This window comes from Bubalus kerabau, chromosome 20 (assembly GCF_029407905.1).
Source record: "Bubalus kerabau isolate K-KA32 ecotype Philippines breed swamp buffalo chromosome 20, PCC_UOA_SB_1v2, whole genome shotgun sequence".
NCBI classification, from domain to species: Eukaryota; Metazoa; Chordata; class Mammalia; order Artiodactyla; family Bovidae; genus Bubalus; species Bubalus kerabau.
In genome coordinates this window covers 42,727,475-42,749,696 of record NC_073643.1, presented here as the reverse complement: position 1 = coordinate 42,749,696, position 22,222 = coordinate 42,727,475, and the positions used below count along the sequence as shown (strand labels likewise).

Below are 22,222 nucleotides of genomic sequence, written 5' to 3'. Positions count from 1 at the left end.
ATGACTGGGGATGGTCTCTGCTGAAAGAAAATCAGTTGCTTGTCACCAATTGGTCTGTTTCATTTTTGATGAGAATAGCCAGTTTGCACCTCACATGTGATCAGGGAAAAAGAAAAACAAAAGAAAAGATGTGCAGGAAAAAGTATCAAGTACTTAGTATGTATTATCACTTTGTTCTGAGGCCAGAGCTCTTCAAAGTTTTAGAATTACTTGGGAGCTCCTGTAAAAAGCAGATTCTAGAAACTCACTTCAGATATACTGAAGAATTCTCCCAAAGATTAGAGACCAAGAATATGGATTTTTTTTTTTTTAAACAAATCCACGTTTGAGAACCACTTCTGAACTGCATTAGGTTCCCAGAGGAAGATGTATCCACCTCAGATGGTCCAAATGAAGAGACTCTAATGAAAATTTTATTAGCGGAAGAGCAGGCAGGGAAAGGGATTGGCACGGGACATGGAGGCACTCAGAGTAACAGTAGCAGGAAGCTAGGGCGTCCCTAGGTCTCAAAGGGCAAGGGGAAGCCATGGTGACACCAGAGCCCCGTGAGGGCTCCAGGCAGGCAACCAAGAAGGGTTGCCGTGGTGAAGTGCCACGCTCCATCAAGGAAGGAGCAGGAAAGAGAGTTCCCACTGCTTTCTGCTTCAGTCCTCTGACTGTTTAATCCTCGCATGAGGCAATCCTAGATCCAAGGGAAGCTGGGCAGCATGGTCCACAGGATAGAAGGAGGCAGAGACTGGACAACAAAAAAGGCAGAAGGGGCAAATACAGGGATGTGGGAGAGAGTGGCAAAGTCATCAACTCACTGATGGATGACAATCAACACAAGATCATCCTGGCTGAATACAGACATGAATCTCTGAAATTCCATACCCTCCTACATGGAGGATTACAAAAGAGACCAATGGTCAGGATGTTCCCCACGGGTGTACATTCACCAACTCCAAGCCAAAACTCTGTTTTGATTTATGTGCCATGGTCTATTCTAGGGGCAGCTTCCCCACCCAGGTCACAGTATTCCAAAATTGGAACGAACAGTACCCCTAGAGTCAGCCATAAATGAAAATGGTGCCTTCAATTTCAAATTATAAAGTAACACGTTGATGAATAACCATGGCATGATTAGTCGATTCAGGACCTCAATGCACAATGGAAGAATCCATCCATTATCTGCTCAACGTAATTCGTTCGTCCCGGCAACTTTACAAAACAACCGAGGAAAATTACTGTCCCTTAGTGAAGCCTTGTGAATTTCATATGCATTTAATTAGGTAACTGCCAGCTCAAGGACAAGAACCATGACAAATAGTTGTTCTTTTCAAATTAGAAGAATAGACTGCTCAATGAGCAATATTGATGTTTCCCGCATCTACTTATACAGTTTTCCTATCTTGTTGTTTTTTTTTTTTTCCTTTTCAGTTTAGCTAACCATTTTAACATTTAATGAAGCTTTCATGACCACGGTTCTCTAGCTGAGAGTTCTGGTCCTTAACTTTTAAAAGCAGCCAGGAGCAGCCTCCTGGTGGGCGAGATATACCTTGCATCTCATCAGAGGCCAATGGTGCTCCACACAGCCATGAAACAATTTTAACAAAAACATCTCTATGAGCAGAGAATATGGATCATCAGGCAAGGCTCTCTACTCATCATAAAGCTGTTTACCTTAAGCTACCGTAGTGACCCCAGTCCAATTGCTCAGAGCAGGCTGACCTCACGCCTTTTAAATCAAGGAACAACCTGAAGGGTGGTAAATGAGTTAGGACTTGGGAGGAGGTTTAATGGGTAACTAACAGCAGCAAGTGCGAGATTTGGAGATGATGCTGCTATTCCACTTCCATCTCTGCCTTTCCTCGAGGGGACGTCCGAGCAGACAGGGGCAGTGAGAACCAAGACGGCCCATCCTATTTGCTTGTGATTCTCTACATCCCAGTGGTGCCCCTCTGTTCCTCCAACGCACCTGCCCTTCCAAACACAGGTGAAGAAACTCAGAAGGTGAGAGACACCCTTTGTAGTTACTTGCGAACATCGCATATATGTATTTACATGTCTGTAGATCTTAGAAGTTTCTTGTGCCATACATGGCAGGTAAACAGTCCCAGTGAAGTTTGCTGTTTAGCTGCTAAGTTGTGTCCAACCCTTTGCAACCCCACAGACTGTAGCCCACCAGGCTCCTCTGTCCAGGGGATTTCCCAGGCAAGAATCCTGGAGCAGGTTGTCATTTCCTTCTCCAAGGGATCTTCCCGAACCAGGCATCCAACCCACGTCTCCTGCACTGGCAGGTGGACGCTTTACCACTGAGACACCTGGGAAACCCAGTTCCGACTGTAGACCAGGGCCAAAAGGCAAAGACAAAATCATCTTACTCAGTACGATCAAGATTAAAACATCATTGCCTTGGAATTTCAAATAGTTTATAGTTGAATGTGGCAAGTTGCATTTTGGATACAGGGTCTGATGAGCTCATCAATTTATTTAGCGAACATGGCTGTGCCATGTGGCAATAACACAGTTCCAGTCCCTTGGTCTTCTTGATAATTCACTCTGTGTTTTACAAACAGTCGGGCTCCTAGGTTTCCAAGGGATTCTAAGCACATCGCTCAGACTGACAGAGCAAGTATTCCAGACAATTGGTTCCCTGAGGGTCAAGACAGTGATGCTCGATCAGGATTCAAACGGGTCATAAACCCTTCGTGGATCTCTCTCAAGTGGGTGGTGATGTCTCCCCAGGGCCGCTCATCATTGCTGCTGCAGTCCAGCACTTGTCATTATAGACAAACACCCCGTCAGTCTTAGGTACTCATCCAGTCAAGCCTTAACCACACACAGGGAAGAGAATCAGCAGTACAAAGAAGTCCAGAGAGGAAAATTAGGCATGCGTGCCCACCCAGGCATCACAGCTCACTGTACACTTCATTTCTGTATCTGCGCTTTCGGCATTGCTGCACGATTCAGCACCTGTTTATCTACTCTGATTACAGACTTCCAAATCGTTCTGGGACCACATATATCAAGCCCCCTAAAACACCTAACCTATTTCTAGGAATTTATCCTAAGGAAATAATTGGACAAGCGCCTAAGAGATGTATGTACAAGGTTGTTTGCTGCTGTGTTCTTTACAGACGCAAAAGATTGGAAACATATCAATCTCAGTTTCATTGTCCTCCAAGCCAGATTGCAAAATCTTATTTACACCTGTTACAATTACATCGTGCCACCTAATGCCAGGAGCAGACTATATATGGCTTTCAGCTAAAGGAACGTCGCAGTCCTGAGGGCTTTGGAAAACAGAAAGCCGCCATTGTATGCGTTTTAAAGCAGAAGACCCAGCACTCAGTCTTGCTCACATCTCTTAGTTCTCTGAAAGATGGCCAGACCTAAGTTTCATTGCACAAAGAGGACCTCAGCCACTCATTGTTAAAAACTCTTTTAAGCCCTCCTATTGTTCCTCCGCATGCCAGGGTGTGGGTTTGAAGACGCTGCAAGACCTAAGTCCTGCTAAGTCCTCAGCCCACCTATGCTGTTCCTCACCCACACTGTGCTCCAGCCCCGCTGGACTGCACCAGGTGCTCTTATCTTTAGACTCTGCACATGCCGTTCGTTCATTTGTCCTTGGCCTAGAATACCTTTTCGCTGGTGGCTCAGATGATAAAGAACCTACCCGCCAATGCAGGAGACCCGGGTTTGATCCCTGGATTGGGAAGATTCCCTGGAGAAGGGAATGGCTACCCACTACCCACTCCAGTATTCTTGCTTGGAGAATTCCATGGACAGAGGAGCCTGGCGGGCTATAGTCCATGGGGTCACAAAGAGTTGGACATGACTCAGTGACTCACACTAACACCCCTTCTTCTCTTCAGCTCAGTTTCTCTGACCTGCCCTGCCTCTCTCAGAGGCCTGGCATTACTCCTCTCGCACTCTTTCCATGATTGGACCCAGATGTCCTCTGCCCATGCATGGGTTTTCACGTTTGTTATTACTTTACACACGATCATTTAGCTGTCTGTTTTCTTATCTGTCTTCCCCAAGGGACTGTTAAGCACTTTGGCGTCAGGGAGTATGACTTGTTCATATTTCGGAAGACAAAAAAAAAAATTCGGGAGCCATCTCCAACCTCTACTCCCACACTTGCCCTGGGATGCTAGAATTCAGCGGTTTCTTTCCCACTCCCAATTCCATAATCTGGAAATAGACACCACCGACTCAGGAAGACAACCCTCAGAACCGCTTCTCCTGCTTCTCCCACATTATTAAGGTACAATAGTCCTGAATGCACGGACCCCTTCTTACCAGTTCTATTACATACACAAAATGAGGGCTGGGCTGAACAGAGGAGATACAAAGTAGCACAAGCGCCATTAGGCTATTTTATTCCTCAGTGCTTCTTCAGCATCATACCACCACAGGTGTGCATGGACTTATGGCTACTGTATGCCAGGTGCCACTCCAAGCACTTACATACATTAGTTCATGTGGCTTTCACAACCACCTGAGGAGGCATGGCCCGCTACTATCTACGTCAGACATGCTCATGCCCGACTCTTTGCGACCCCATGGACTAAAGCCCGCCAGGCTCCTCTGTCCGTGGGAATTTTCAGGCAAGAATATTGGAGTGGGTTGCCACTTCCTCCTCCAGGAAATCTTCCCAACCCAAGGATTAAGCCCATATCTCCAGCATCTCCTGCCCTGTCAGATGGATTCTTTACCACTGTGCCACCTAGGAAGCCCTCTACTTCAGAGAGGAGATAATTTTAAAAAATCACTTATAGTCTCCAAGCTTCTAAAAGGCAAAACTGGGTTTGAATCCAGACAGCCTGGCTGCCACATCTGTGCCTTTAAACATCAAGCAGTGCTGCCTCTCCAACAGACCTGAGGTGGTTTAGCCCCTGGGCCAAAGGAGAGGGGTTAGACTATACCGTCAGAGCAATGGAGGAAAACTTGAGAGGAGGCATCATCAGAGAGGAAACTGACTCAGGCTGAGGAACAGAAAGGGAACCAAATGGACACAGTGGAACAGAAATGGATAAAGATGAGAGCAACAAAGTAGCTCAACAGCTGTATCATTTTCCTCCCTGAAGGCATGGCATGAGCCGGGAATAGATGTTAATAATCACAACACTCCTGAAGCTCACACAGGCAGGCAGAGTGTGGGGGAGCCCCTAAGGGGAGGGAGTGATGGCCTTGTAGCTCACTGGGTGATTCTCCTCCCAATCATTCCAGGAACCCCCTGGTATGAAAATGCAACTATTTCAGGGAGCACCACGTTTAATAATACACGACTTTAGACAACCAAATTCTATACCTCTAAGCCAACCTTCCACTCCCTCCACCTCTAACACAACCAGGAATTTACTCTCCAGAAACAAAGATGACAGATATAAAAGCAGAAACACAGAGATATTATCACAACTGACTCAGAGAAACATTTGTACCCCCTCCCCTTATCTGAAAACTTGCCTTGGCCGACTTCATGTCTGCTCCCAGACGTCACTTAACAAAAGACTTTAGAAACTTCAGGAACAATTTATTTAAAGAAAACTCCATTTCCAGGATCCTATGACTGTATTCCAAGGTAATAAAATATAAATGAGAATAAAGAACAAGCTAATAAACTGAATTGAAGGCTGCATTTCAATAATAAGGTTTGGGAGCCATTTACTCGCCACGTGTATCTCACTCTCCTGACTTATAACATCATCTGAATTACTTAACAGAGTTGAAAGCTGGTGCTGCTTCTGTTATCCGATGGAGATGCTTTTTGGAGTTGAACAATGTGACATTTGCTTCAGAGCGCTTCTATCTGATCAATACGTAATGCTAAATGTGATTTAAAATCAATTCAATTGTACTGTTGCTCTCCCCATGAGTCAAGGGGGAAACAAAGGTAACGTCTGAGATATGAAACCATCCAACTATTTCCCAAAGAAGGCATGGATCTCTTGTTTCTAATGAAGTCCAAGCCATAGATACAGTGGGCTCATACTACAAACTTCACAGGAAATGTGCTGAAGCAGCTAGGATACTGTACCCTGAAAGGTATAGGGCAACTCTGTTTCTTGTCTCCAACCCATTTAATTATTAAAAGCCTCTCTACTTGCTATAGCATTTTTTTTCCAAATTACAGGAAATGTAAAAAAGAAAAAAGAAGTCTAATAATACATGTAATACAGATATTTAATTTCCTATAGTAGTTCCTAAAGATTCCTTTGTGTAATTCTTGCTGTCCTACATATTTTCCGTATATAATTTGTAGTAACTATACATGGAGAGCTAACCTTGAGTGTTTACAATGGTCTGGACTTGGGGATACCAAAAGCATCCATCCGTTTGACCAACAGTAACTGACTCCCAACTCTGTGCCAGGTTATATTATTTGCACTCAAGGAATATTAGACTTACAGAGATTTTAAAAGCAGCCAAATTGGAGCTCAAATATCTTTTGATGCAACAGAATCTAGAGACTCTATATAAGAATGTTTACACAACCAAAACAGCCAGTAAGTTTCACCTGAACATCAGTTCAAATTTCAAGCTCCTTAATTGTAAAAAAATTACATAGTAATTAAACCAACTGACTATTCATGGTTAACAGTAGATAATAGCCTCTGAATAATACTGTTTTTTTTTCCTGTCTAGGATTCAAGCAACTGTGCAGCTATGATACTTAAAGAAGAGCAATTTTTAATGCCTTTTCTAGCTGCAATTGAAAATAGCCCTCTACAACATACCCATGCAAAATATGCCTTTTTTCAAAACTTGGATTTAATTTACAAAATTATAAAATAACTAAATAAGGTTGTATTAAAAGACCACCTAAAGTACTAGTAGTAGTTAATCAAGATAGAAGAATGTTGCTTTACAAGAATAAAGCAAATGACTCAGTTACACCCATAGGACAACCCACCCTTGTGATTTGTAAAGTAAAAAAAAAAAAAAAGTAGTTCACAAAAAAATTTGCAAGTTTTGTGGGTTTTGTGTTGGAATAGAGACAAAATGATATTTCATACACTTAGAATTTTAAAATGTCTTTAGAAGTTGTCATCACAATTTGAACAAGGAAAACTTGAATTGTACCAACAGTTTCTAAAAAAATTTTCCCCCTAAGTATGTTCTGACAAATGGTCCCAGATTATTGTTCCCTCTTAACCACAGATTCAGACGACACTGGGTTGATGCCAGTCAATGTAGTCGCTCTTCTGCTGGGTATTTGATGATCCCTGTTTTCCTTTTGGCAAAGCACCCTCATAGATTCAAACATGGTTCACTATGCCCTAAACAAGGACCTAGAGTTGTGCTGTCCAGCAGGGTAGCCACTGACCTCACGTCATTATCATACAAATGATATGTGGCCAGTCTACATCACGTGCTGTTAATCTAAAATACACACTCAATTTCAAAGACTGATCACAGAAAAAGAATACAAAATATCACATTAATTTTTAAAAACTAATTACACATTGAAGTATTTGAGATACCAGGTTGAGTAAACTATATTAAAATTAAATTCACTTATATCTTTTTAGTTTTTAAATGTGATGATTAGAAAATGTAAAAATTACATTTGTGGTTTGCCTTTTATTTCTACTGGGTATGGGTATAGAGGGTAAGGAGAAAAAAAAAGATGATGAGCTCCCATTTCTGGCTAATATATATTTTTTTAATTTGTCATATTACCAGTTATATATTTTTTCAGATTAAACATGCACATTTTCACACAGAACATATTCTGACAGAAGACGTGAGAAGCGTGCACTTGCTATCATAATGATTATCTTGTAGATAACAACAGCTGTTTGCCTATATAAGCAGGAGACTGTTTTTCCACATACCACCAAGTACTAGCGTTCAATCATGAAAGAAACATAATTCTCCCTGGACTTTCCCCACATGGTATACATGAGTAGCAAGCTGTGCACGCGTATGTAGTCTGAAAATATGAACCAAGTTGGGGCCGCTTTCTGGCTGATGACTGTGCCCCTTCTCTCTTAATATGGCAAATACAGAGTGCTCACGTCGGGCTCACAGAGAAGAAGTGAATCATTAAGGCCCGTACAAAATCCACACAGGATAGGTGAGCACCATTTCTGTTCTTCCTTGCAGAGGAGATTAGAAGACATTTATTCCCTGATAGAGTATGAAAACACTGAGTAAAAGTCAACTATTAAAGAACATACAGTTTGTTTTATGACACTTAAAGAGTCACTTGAAAGTCTCACAATTCTCACAATTCCATCAATCATATTGTGTAATTAAAAACACATTGTGGGGCTATCATAAAAAAAATCTACAAATAATAAATGCTGGAGAGGGTGTGGAGAAAAGGGAACCCTCTTCCCTGCTGGTGTGAATATAAATTGATACAGGCACTGTGGAGATCAGTATGAGAGTGCCTTGAAAAATAGAACTACCATATGACCCAGCAATCCTACTACTAGGCATATACCCAGAGAAAACCATAATTCCAAAAGGTACATGCCTCCCAATGTTCAGTGCAGCACTATTCACAAAAGACATAACATGGAAACAACCTAAGTGCCCATCAGCAGAGGAATGGATAAAGAGGTGGTGCATATATGCAATGGAATAGTACTCAGCCATGAAAAGGAATGAAACTGGGTCATTTATAGAGACATGGATGGACCAAGAGACTGTCATACAGAGTGAAGTCAGAAAGACAAAAACAAACACTGCATATTAATGCATTTACATGGAATCTAGAAACATGGTATAGATCATCTTATTTGCAAAACAGAAATAGAGACAAAGACATAGAGAACAAATGTATGGACCCCAAAGGAGGGAAGGGAGGTGGGACGAATCGAGAGATTGAGATTGATGTATATAAACTACTTATACTGTGTATGAAATGGTCACTCATGAGCCCTTATTGAATAGCTCAGGGAACTTTACTCATGTCTCTGTGGTGACCTAAATGGGAAGAAAATACAAAAAACTGGGAATACATGTATGGATATATACATACACAACATTGTAAAGCAATTATACCCCACTAAAAATTAAAAACAAACAACAACCCTTCTGTCAAAATCTAATTAGATTGGTGCTATTCAAAACAGAAGCCAACAGCCACATGTGGCTATTTAAATTTAAATGAACTAAAATAAGAAATGCGGTTCCTCAGTGAAGGCATTATTTAAAGTTTTATTGAAGTATAGTTGATTTACAACGTTATGTTAATTTCTGCCATACAGCAAAGTGATTCAGTTATACACATATATGTTCTTTTTCATATTCTTTTCCATTATGTTTATCGCAGGATGCTGAATATAATTCCCTGAGCTATATAGAAGGACCTTGTTGTTCATCCATCCCATATATGGCAGTTTGCATCTGCTGATCCCAAACCCCTAATCCTTCCCTTCTTGTTCCCTTGCCCCTTCACTCCAGGCAAGCACAAGTCTGTTCTCTGTGCCTGTGAGTCTGTTTCACAGATATGTCCATTTGCATCACATTTTAGATTCCACGTGTAAGTGATATTATATGGTATTTGTCTCTCAGTGGGTAAATTTCAAGTATTAAATAATCACATGTGGCTGGTGGCTACTACGGAGAACGGTATAGAACACTTGCATCATTGAAGAAAGTTCTGTTGGACAGGGTCAAATTAGATAACTTGGAAGAAATTAGCAATCCAGAAACCTTAAAAAAGAGAGAAGTAAGATGGAGACAGGCATGTGACTGGAATGCAAACCAAGGGACTATTTTAAAACAAAACATATTCCATCACTGGAGACAAGAAAGTAAAGTAAGTGGACAGTGATTTCATTTATAAATACTGGTTTGATACTTGCTATGCCTACACTCAGACTACAACTAGGCAAAGACACAGCTACTAATGAACTACAGCTTTCCTTTTCTGAAAGAGAAAGCTAGTCTTGGTGATATTTTCTCCTGGGCTAAGTGCACAGCTGAGACACTGACTCTCTCCTTAATGAGATAAATTGTGGTGTTATGCATGCATTAGAGAATAAATGCTTTTTTAAAAATCAGTAGGTAGGAAAAACAACAATACTATGTTCATTTTCCCTTTCTTCTCACCTGCTAGGAAGAACTGAAGCAATATCAGGGAATTAAGGTAGTCAGACAATGGTTAAAAGCCTGGCTCTGGAATTCAGGAGACTGGCCTTTGTGGCTTCACTTTTCCTGTTATGTGAGCTTGCCCTGCGCCTCCGTGTCCCCACCTGCACAGCCTACAAGAGATAACACCTGAACAATTCTTGGGGCACACAAGTTCTGACAAAAGGAGTGCTTACCAGATGCAACTCTTCTTATTTTGCTAATTATTAATTTTAAAAATGGTGGTTTAGTCACTAAGTTGTGTCCAACTCTTTGTGACCCCATGGATTGTAGCCCACCAGGCTCCTCTGTCCATGAGATTTTCCAGACAAGAATACTGGAGTGGGCTGCCATTTCCTTCTCCAGGGGATCTTCCCGACCCAGCGATAGAACCCGGGTCTCCTGCATTGCTGGCAGGTTCTTTACTGACTGAGCCACCAGGGAAGCCCAATCGGGTCATAGTGGATACAAATAAGTACAACTTAGGTGACAATATGACAAAACTATGGCAGTAATACCACAAACTGCCTGTATCCCCCACAGGCTGCTTTCAAGTCGCACAAGCTGCTAGCATTGTACTATATACATTTCCAGCACAGTGAGTTGCTCTAGAAACTCTAGGTCATCGAACTAGAAGGGAGGACTGAAATGAGAAATGAGACAGGCACTAAAATCTTCCTTGGGAGACCACCTGAGATATGGGATCACTTAGGATTTCCAAAGACTCAAACATAGCACACGCATGAGGCCCTGGAACATTTGAGAGCTTCCCAGAGAAACAGTTATCATCCACTGGCACTGGATACAATCAAACTTAGAGAATTCCTTGTAAAGACACTGACGTGCACCATTACTGTCAAGCCTGAGCATTTCCAAGTTTGAAAAATCACATATCCAACTTGTCTTTTGTAAAAAAAAAAAAAAAATTCCTTAACAATTTTTTTCCCATTTGTGTAGAGACCTGGAGAAAAGTGTCACATCCCAGCAGCAGCAGCAGCAGAAGGCAAGACGAAACAAATTTCCTACAGAAGCTTCGACAAACAGAATCATAAATGTTCTGCATCAATAACATTAATCATAGGAAACTGTCCCAATTCTGCCACATTCCACTTCAAGACCATAGCTTTTCCATCAATCGCCACTGCCCTGGAGACGTGCCTAACATTTTAACAGTGCACGACAGACCACGTGTCCTCACTTTTCTACAAAAGTCTGTACTACAAAAAACGATCTTACTGTCTCTACAAATCATCTGAACATTCAAAAATTTCAATAGCTTAATATCCAAGCTGTATACATCAGATTATCTCTTGTACCTGGAATTGACAGAAAAATCCTTCATCACACCCTGTCTTCAAAAGTGAGTTCAGGGAAGACAGTAAAGAATTCCAGTTACTAAACTTGTTAGATTCGGCTCGAGAGAGAGACAGCATGTGTTGTTCTCTGTATGATATGCCATATCTGCACAACTCCAGTGAACACAGAAAACCATGACACATCACGGTAGCAGCGTCATGGGGACTGAACAGTGGATTTATTTATTAGAGCGCATAAGTGACCAGCTGGTATATAAAGCACCAACTGCCAAGTCAGCCTTCCCTCAGATGGAGAGTGGAAAGACGTTGTGGCTGTGGGAGTCAGATAGGTCTGCCTCTAACGGCCCCCTTTCCTTAAGCACGTAACACCTGTGTGATCTCAGTTTCCCCAACTCTGGAAAAAAGGCAATAATGCATCCTTCCCAGACTTCACACGGGAAGTGGAGAAGGTGACCAACACGAGAACAGAAGATGCCACCTGATGTATAAAGGAATGATGGATTGGGCAATCCATTCCCCATGTCCTAGCAGATGTCACTTAACCAGCCTCCATGCCTTCTATTTCTGTTATGGATGTGTAAATATACACGTTTACATGTTTCTATCGGGGTTACTCCGGTGGCTCAGTGGTAATGAATCTGCTTGGCAATGCAGGAGATGCAGGTTCGATCCCTGGGTCAGGAAGATGCCCTGGAGAAGGGACTGGCAAGCCACTCTAGTATTCTTGCCTGGGAAATCCCATAGACGGAGGAGGCTGGTGGTGGCTGGTGGTCTCCAGTCCACGGGGTCGCAAAGAGTTGGACAGGATATAGCAACTGAGCACAGCACAGTATGTATATTTCTATTGTAATGGATTTAACCACTGAAATGCATGCATAAGCAAATTTGTATATGTATATGCACTTGTGCTTTTATATATAAAATAAGTGACTCTTGCTCTTTGATCTTCAAATATTTTCTTTGGATAACAACTTTTCTTTCCTGTTTTGTTTCTGGATTTGGATGTCAAGATCAAAAGCAACCCAGCTCCCTTCCCAACCCGCTACCCAAATCCCCAAACTCTCATGAAAGTAAAAGTGTTAGTCACTCAGTGGTGTCCTGACTCCTTGCAACCCCATGGCCAGGCTCCTTTGTCCATGGAATCCTCCAGGCTAGAATACTGTGGTGGATTGCCATTACCTTCTCCAGGGGACCTTGCGGACCCAGGGATCTAAAGCAGGTCTCTTGCATTGCAGGCAGTTTATGATCTGAGCCACCAGGAAAGCCCACCCCCACCTCGCCAATCTCTCTCATATTTGTTAACTAAGAAGTCATTCGTTTTGAAGCAACATGCTATTATTTCTTTTCCATACCTTAAATCAGAGGAGAATCTCTCAGAGTAAAATGTTTATTTCGAGCTCTTACCTAATAAATCCATGGAAGATAAGACAGTTATCAGACACCAGTCATTTCTGTAATTCTACCCCCAAAGTGCTCAGCACACACAGCTTTTCTGTTGCAATCAGCTCTCAACACCTCAAGTATATGTCAGAGGAATTCTTGAGCCCATCAACTCACCCAAGCTCCTTACTTATTCTAATTTACCCTCTTGAATTTTATTTCCTCCCTCAGAAGAAAAAAGAAGCCCATCTGCTAGAAGGAAATATTTGTGGCCAACATGACAAAAGTGGAATCCTTGCTTCCTAACAGCTGTGAATCAAAACAGGAGTGACTGAAATTAACTGCATTGTGCTCTGGAGCAGATGTGCGCTCAGATACTGACTCAAGCTCTTTTGTTTCTAGGCACCCTGTGTAAATCATCCATAGGCAGCACAGTGGGTCATAGTCTCACCTCACTGTTATTCATGCTAATTCTTAATGTTCCTGAATTACTGTAGACTTCAAAATTCTTTAAAAATAAAAAGTTTAGGATCTTTTTTTTTCCCCCCCAAAAGAGAGATTCTGAAAGTTGCCAATCCCTCACTACAAGTCTTGACTAAACAGATGGGTTTTGACACGTCTGGTTTGATTTTAAATGCAAACATGTCAATTTATGCTCTGGCACAGGTTCTTCTGTCTCTAAATCTTTTTTTGGGGGGGGTATAGAAGGTTTTTTAAGTTTTGTTTTCTAAATTCAGTTGTTTCTATATTAGCAATAATGCCAACAGAGATCTCATCACAGAAACAGCTATATAATCTCTCTATTTTAATCTAGTGGTCTTAAGTAATTTTAAATTGTGAAATGAAAATATTTCCTGCCTTATCAATAAACAAGAAATGCCACAGCCATCAGCGATTTCTAGCCTGCAGATGTGAATGAGGGCTCCGAAAACTGAGATCCAGTGGATGCTACCACCCCATAAGGTGTTTGCTGAGGAGCTGGGGGAGTGCAAGAGGCAAGGTGAACAAGGAAATAGGATTAGCCCCGGAAGCTGAGATGCATATGAAAGGAATGGATTCAGTGAGCCCAGAGGCTTGCACCTTCCCATACATAGAATGCAAAATTCCTTAACGTGGTACCTGATCTTTGATGTTCAGACTGCCTACTCCCTTTGTTGCAAACTTATATACAGCCTGACTTCCCCTCCTGCCTCCTTGGAGCAGATTTCTGACAACTCCCGAGATGCTGTCTCCAGGGCTCGGAGGGCTAAACATTCCCACCAAATAAAGTAACTCTCTACCTTCAGCTTGTGACTATATTTGTTTAGTCAAGAAAATCATTACTAAAAACTCAACAAAATAAACTCCAAGTGAGAGAAGAGACACAAGCAATTGAAGTTACACATTTATATGAATGTAAAGGTACCAAAAAAAAAAGTCAGGCTTGCTGTCCTGGTGACTCTGTACTCAATAAGTATGCATTATGTTCCTACAGCCAGAACTAGCAAGTAAGAGGCACTTGACCTCTATTTTTTGTTCTTGCTCCCATGAGAGACATTGGGAATCCACTGTGCTCCTTCTGCCATCACTGCCTTCCAGATGCACCAGACTCCCTGCAGTGCCCCTGTGAGATATGGTTAGGGGAAGCACACTGATGGAAACCGCCCACCCTGGCCAGGCACCACAGTAAACATCTGCTAAGCTCCTGCTAAGGAACATGGAACTAATAAGCCACCACCCACCGGAAGAGTTCAGGAAAGGTCAAAAGGAGACACCACATGTCCAACCACCTCCCAGAATCCTTCTCTCCGGCATCCATCTTGGCTGAACAAGGCGGGCACCACCACAAAGGACTCAGAATCAGAATGGTTTGCTAAAGACAACCCGGAAATTAATCCCATCACCAATAAAATCTCCTGCTTTGTCAGCACATGTGTCTCCTCGGACAATTCATTTCCAAGTGTTAGACAAGAGCCCAGTTTTGGGCCCGGGAAGGGGTCCCCCTTCCTGTAAAAATATTACCTTAACATCAAATACTAAATTATCCAGTTAGAAAGATGGAGTGTGCACAAACGAAATGACTTGAGAATGTTCTAAGCAAAACGTCAAAATACGTAAGATGATAGATTACAGGATAATTACTCAATTATTGAAAGAGCCTGTTTGTTTTATTCCAGCATGGAGCAGCGTTGTTTTGGGGTTGTTTATGTCCATAGAGCATTTTAGTTCTAGTGGTAATTCTATAGTAAGCCTTTTTTCACGGTAATATATTGAATTTATTATTTTACTTTAAATGATTAAATATGCAGTACAATTTTAAAACGGCAAAATTAAAATCTGTTCAATTACAGCACTGTATTTCAAACCCACAGATATGGGAATTCTACAGAAGTCTGAAGAATTGGGTCCACCTGAAAACAATGGCCAACAGAGAATGGGAAAAACATTTTCTATCACAAATCAGAAGCTCTTGTATAAAATCTTTTTTTACTGCACTCTAAACTCTGTGTTAGGAGCTGCGCCTTGAAAGTAACCCACTATTTATTGGTTCTCCCCTTTTCTTCTAAGACATCTTTTTCATAGGTGGAAGATAGGAAAGTCTATGTGCTTAACTCTGAGAATATGCCTCTAGACAGCTCTCTCTGCTTTACAATTAGTATCATTCTTTCCCAAATTCTAGGTTAACTTCCATCTTCATTATAGGTGTTGTAGTTCGTTGTTCTTTTTGAGTTTCTGGGTATTTTAGTGAGAGATAGGCAAAGGCTGCCAGAGAAATGCTCACAGCCCCGGTCAGTGGCTGTATGCAGTCTGAGCTTAGAAAGCAATTACTGAATGAAAAACTGCATGAGTGAAGTTTCAAAAGCAGAGACAGATCTCTGCATAGCAGAGCAGACAGCCGACAACTTGGTATGATTAGAAAGGTGCTGAAAAAACTGCCTTTACTCCTTGATCTAGTAGATGTTATAGAGTTCCTGGGATTCTTACTTTATGAAAAATTTGTATTTGGGCTCCAAATGTTCTGTTGTCATTTTGTTTGCTGTGTTTTTTGGTAAAATATATGTGTGTGTGTGAAAGTGTTAGTCACTCAGTCTTGTCGGACTCTTTGCAACACCATGGACTGTAGCCCACCAGGCTCCTCTGTCCATGGAATTCTCCAAGCAAGAATACTGGAGTGGGTTGCCATTCCCTTCTCCAGATTCTCTTCTCCAGGGGATCTTACCGACCCAGGGATCAAAACCAGGTCTTCTGCATTGCAGGCAGATTCTTTACTGTCTGAGCCACCAATAAGGTCCCCAGGGAACCCATATATATATATATATATATATATATATATATATACATACACACACACACACACACACATACACATATATACATATACATATATATATCTCCAAATTTACCATTTTAACTATTTTAAGTGTATAGTTCTGTGACATATATATTCACATTAATGTGAATCATCTATTAAAAAAAAAACAGATTAAGTATCCTTTTCTTCTGATCAATAGCGAGATGATGCACATAATTCTGTAAAACTCTGAGTTGCCCTCTCCCTCAAATAAGACACAGAGATTCAAAATCAACATGGAACATGGGAAGAGAAGAACTTGGAGATTGATAAGATTTTTGTCTTTGAATAAGGATCCAAAAATTTAACTGAGGCTTAAAGGAGGTAAAAATGTTGGCTGGAGGCATTGAGAGTTGAGCATTATAGTGTCCAGAAATGAAGAAAGATAGATTAGAGGAAAAATTGGAAATAAACTCACATTTGTTGGCTTTTTAAGCAAATGCTGTCACAAAGATCTCTCTCCCAACTTTCTCCAGCAATCCATCAGCAGCCCTATTTTTACATCTAATTTTGACACAGAAAAGTCACAGTACATGCCCAGAACAAATAAGGAGGAGCATTTAGATTCAAGACCTTATTGTTAGATTCCCACTTTTATGTTTATTAAACCCTGCTCTATTGTCATCGCATAAGAAGACTGACATCCTTTAAATGAAAAATAAGCATCTATAGACATTTGTTTCCTATATCAACTGACAGTTACCCCCCGATCTCTTCTTCTCTCCTTTGTCCCACTCTTTATTCAAGAAGCTGGGCCACTTTGTATTCATTTCCTTTGGGGAGGAATGTGACAATGCAGAAAAATGAGGAAAAACAGACAATCTCTTTGACTTTTGTGAATCAATATCTAGGATATGAAGAAACAAATTGGGTTACCAAAACAAAACAAAAAGAAAATACCATGATTAAGATCATGGTTTCTCCTTACCCAATCTAAAACACCATTCTCTCCATCTAGACAACTTAGACTAGAAATAGGGAAAAGAGTAGAGTGAAAGCAAGGATAACAAAGAATCAGATTCCTGGCCCCCTGGCCAGGCCTGGGAGATGGTAGAAACCTCAGCTGACATAGGGGAAGAGTAGAAGGAAGATCTGATCCCTCCTTCCATAAGGGAGAGCCCTATGAGAAGGGCACCGTTCTTCTTTCAGCCCTTTTCTTTCAGGATTTTATACACCTAGCATTCCCACCCACATTCTTGGTGCTCTAACATAGCATGCAAGCCAGTGAAAGAGCCCTGTGCTCTAACTAGCACCATGGACAGAGCAGGAACCGCATGACTCAAAAGCTTTGCAGACCCAGCCATTTGTGGGTCCATGTTGATGCCACAAAGAGGACCACACAGGACACCAGGTTTCTCCTTGATGCCAGAGTAGACAGGTGACACTGGGGACCACATGGGGCCCTGCCCCATCCCCATAAAAACCCAGGAAAAAGGAAAGAGAACCCCAAATACATCAATATCATTTCCTCCCACCACCCTGATAGAATAGATATCTAAAATAAAAATTTAAAGACAGAAAATGGCTATTTTTGCATATTTTAGTTTGTGCAATGATCATATCTACTATACAATACTTTAAATGTAACTCAATATACTGAAATATTACAGACAGACAGCATAAACTGTTAGCTGTGAGTGTCTAGTACACCAACACAAATATTTCAAGGGAAATTTTTTTTTTGTACAGTCTGTTGAGATACTGAAAGTCGCTTGTAGTTCTGTAAGTGTGGAGAATGGAAGTTGAGGGTAGGGCAGAGGGTTGGGGCAGGAACTTATCTAATCATAAATGAAAGTGAAAGCTGCTTAGCAGTGTTGGACTCTTTGCGACCCCTTGGACTAGACATGGAATTCTCCAGGCCAGAATACTGAAGTGGGTAGCCTTTTCCTTCTCCAGCTGATCTCCCCAACCCAGGAATCAAACCAAGGTCTCCTGCACTGCAGGTGGATTCTTTAGCAGCTGAGCCACCAGGGAAGCCCAAGCTGATCTAAATGGAGGCATTCTCTAGCAGTCTACGGCAAAATGACAGGAAGACAGCACACAATGAAAATGGAGAGCTGTAACTCTATAGGTATAGCCCCAGTTATGTATTCTGCTGTTTGATTAGACTTCATCTGGAACAGTATACGTAGATGTGGGGGAGAAAGGGAAAGCATTAATTATTCCAAATGCCACCTCCCCATATATGTTACTAATACCACCCCAATCTCCCCAATCTCCTCACTCTCATCATACCGCTGTAGTCTAATTAATAATGTTTTCTTTTTTTTTTTACACTGGCCTACACTACTATTTGGGGCTTCCCAGGTAGTGTACTGGTTAAGAATCCACCTGGGCTTTCCTGGTGGCTCAGATGCCAGCAATTCAAGAGACCTGGGTTCGATCCTGGGATCAGGAAGATACCTTGGAGAAGGGAGTGGCTACCCACTGTAGTATTCTTGCCTGGAGAATTCCATGGACAGAGGAGCCTAGGGTATTATAGTCCATGGGATCACAAAGAGCCAGACATGAGTAAGTAACTAATACTTCTCCTTTTTTTTTCACTTTCAGGCTATAATTTAGGGCTTCCCAGAGAGCACAGTGGTAAAGAATCCATCTGACTAGCAGATCCAAGGAGTTTGACCCTTGGACCTGGAAGATCCCTTGTAGGAGAAAATGGCAACCCACTCCAGTATTCTTGCCTGAAAAATCCCATGGACAGAGGAGCCTGGTGGGCTATAGTCCATGGGACCACAAAGACTCAGACACGACTTAGCGATTAAACAGCAACAGCAAAATTTTAAATTAGTTAGACCTGCATCACTTTCTACAGTAGAATCTCTCTCTTTCCCCTGTTTACACTCTAATTCACTATAGATGGAACTGTCCACAGCAGTAGAAAAACTTCCCTTTTCTGTTTGAAAGACCCCCTTTTAAAGTCCTGGATCCTGTTAATTTCTGATGGAAAATAACTTCTAACATTGGTGGACAGCTAGAATGTCAGTGAGCCTGCTTTGGGTGGCGTGTTTATAAAATCGTGTTATCGCTTCCTCCTGTGACCTGTCATAAAACGTGACATAACGCAACGTGACAGCCCCAGTTTTCAGGATGGCATCTTGTGCTCTGCTTTCAAACTCCACCGTTTCAGTTACCCAACAGAAGTTGGCTGACCTCAGTGGAGCAGACGGGGAACTGTTAACAGGTTGCCAACTCTAAATGAGTGTGGAGCAGCTTAGCATATCTCTAGAATAATTCCTTTAAAACACAGTTAATCATCATTTCACATATGTCCTCAGTGAAGTATATTTTCTTTTACTTATAGCAGGCATTTTGTTGAAACCTGTCTTTTCAAGCTCACGTACAAAGACAAATCATTAAGATCTCTGACGTAAGCAAGGGCTCATAGGCTGGATAGAGTAAAGGTCTAGAAGATAGACAAAATCAAGCTTGAGACTAAAAGAGGACATTGTTCCTTCAACCAAATTCATGAAAGTAGACATTGTTTAAAAACAGTAACATCATTTTTACCTCCCATTACCGGGAACAAAGTAATAAGATCCCAAACCTCAGTAGTTCACTGAATCTCAGATGACCTGAAAGTTAAGACCCATCACTATTTTATGTAATTTAGGAAAATATACTTTTTTTAAAACTATGACATGCTATCAGTTATAAGAGCCTGATTTCACAAATGTTACAACACAAAAATGCATTCTTTTATTTCTTTTAGGCTTCCCTGGTGGCTCAGAGGTTAAAGCGTCTGCCTCCAATGCGGGAGACCCAGGTTCAATTCCTGGGTTGGGAAGATCCCCTGGAGAAGGAAATGGCACCCCACTCCAGTACTCTTGCCTGGAGAATCCCATGGACGGAGGAGCCTGGTAGGCTACAGTCCGCGGGGTCGCAAAGAGTCAGACACGACTGAACAGTAATGTCATTTTTACCTCCCGTTATCGGGAACAAAGTAATAAGATCCCAAACCTCAGTAGTTCACTGAATCTCAGATGACCTGAATGTTAAGGCCCATCACTATTTTATGTAATTTAGGAAAATATACTTTTAAAAAAACTATGACAGGCTATCAGTTATAAGAGCCTGATTTCACAAATGTTACAACACAAAAATGCATTCTTTTATTTCTTTTAAGATAACATTTGTTATTTGAATTTGCACTAGTTATTTCTTGTAAAAACAAAATTACTTCTCAATCTGAGGATAGTTTTTCAGTTTTATTGCTGTGCAAAATGTGACATTAACTCTTTTTCCGTTTTATATCTCATTTCCACCAAAGCAATCTTTAGGGCAATGGAATTAAAACAATAGAGAAAGTCCTGGCTAGGGAAGAAATCCCTGTTCTCTGCCAATGCTTGCCTTCATCTGTGCCCAAACCACAGAGACTACTTTAAAAGAACCCAGAAAAAGTTCGTTATTTCATATTTTTATTCTTAAGGGGCGGCACCCTTGACACTGAGGCAGGAGACAGATGGGCTCCAAGCTAGACATTTACTATCAGCCTACTGTTTACATTTCCTAAGGAAGGATGCAGATATTTATAATCAGCCTTTTGTTTGTACTTTGAGATGGAAATAACAACAGAAACAGGATGCATAGCTGGGTTCTGTCTCCTGTGAACACTTTAACATAACAGTTATGGCAGGGACAGAGGGGCTAAACCCTTTTGGAGTAAAAGATCAAAAGGTCACATATTCCCCTTCCTTGGGGAAGACAAGGGAGACACTGCACATGCACAGAGAGGTGCCTTGGGAGCCAAAAAGAGAGGACACCATGCCAAATATGTGATGCCGAGCCCCAGCTCCCCCAGAGGACTCTGGGCTGGAATCCATCTTGGGTAAAAGGTGTGCATACATGTCAGGGAAGATCCTAGGGCAGGGCAGGTATGGACAATGAAGCAAGATAATTGGCCAGAGGTAAACAAAGACCTGGAAGACTCGCCCTGTATAAATGATTTAATAGCCTTTTTACTGCACTCATCTTCTTCAGGGGGACGCCTATACCCTTTTCTCTCCAGGTACGTGTCTCTGCCTTGCTTCTGTCTTCAACTGTTTCTCTGTGCACTCTTCCACTTGTACTGTGTCTCTAATGATAAATTTTGTACCTATTTTTATAGTCTTTGCCTCCTTGAAACACTCTTGCTTTCAAATGAGGGTAAGAGCCAGGGGAACTTCTAGCCTTTGCTGGTCAGTGGCTAGGATTCCTGGTTTTCATCCAGGCTAAGAATCTTGCTTTTCAAGATCTTACTGCTTACTGCTGTCTCTCCAATATCGGCTCTGGAGACCTAGAAATTCTGCCAGTGCAGGCAGACTATGGTGCCCATATCAGAAGGTGGCGGGCAGGGGGGCGGAAACAGTTGGCAATGCCATCTTGTTGTTTTTACTGATCAGAGTAGCCATAAGCTTAAAGAGAGCCACTGAATTACAAATATGAAAATAATAATAACAATATCAGATTTGTCACTGGAGTATTGAGGAGTAAATGCTTGTAACATTTTATTGCAAACAATAAAGACACTTGGGATTTGAAGGTGGAACTGGTAGTCGCCACCAGACTCCACTAAAACAAGATGTAATGTGCAAGATCATTTTTGACACCAGTATCTCCTTTTGATAAGGCAGAGAATCAAGGCCAATGAAGTCAAATCGAAAAGGACGTGAATTTAGGTTTGTTTTTTTTTTTTTATGCAATCCATTGCTCAGAAGTTGCTTTTGTAGAATTTTATACCTTATAATGCTACTGGGCTTCCCTGTGGCTCAGATGGTAAAGCATCTGCCCACAATGCGTTAGACCCTGGTTCAATCCCTGGGTCGGGAAGATCCCCTGGAGAAGGAAATGGCAACCCACTCCACTACTCTTGCCTGAAAAACTCCATGGATCGTCTGCTGAGAGGCCTGGTAGCCGACAGTCCATGGAGTTGCAAAGAGCTGGACACAACTGTGTGACTTTCACTAATGCTACTGCTTAAAGTTACCATGTTTTAATCCCTATGCTGAGCCCTATACATGTATTATATAAGTCATCTCTTTTAGTTATTTTTAAAATGTTTCAATACTACTATTAATAACAGAAATATGTAACTGTGCATTATACGTCAAAAAATTTTATATCTTAAAATAGGTTTTCTTTCTTT

General features: G+C 41.5%; 1 non-coding gene across 1 annotated transcript; it reads left to right on the top strand.

Annotated features, from left to right (window-relative positions):
• Positions 1-19,813: 19,813 nt before the first annotated feature.
• Positions 19,814-19,885, top strand: TRNAW-CCA (transfer RNA tryptophan (anticodon CCA)). The gene has a single exon. It is a non-coding gene; the product is annotated as a tRNA-Trp (tRNA).
• The last annotated feature ends 2,337 nt before the right edge of the window (positions 19,886-22,222 follow it).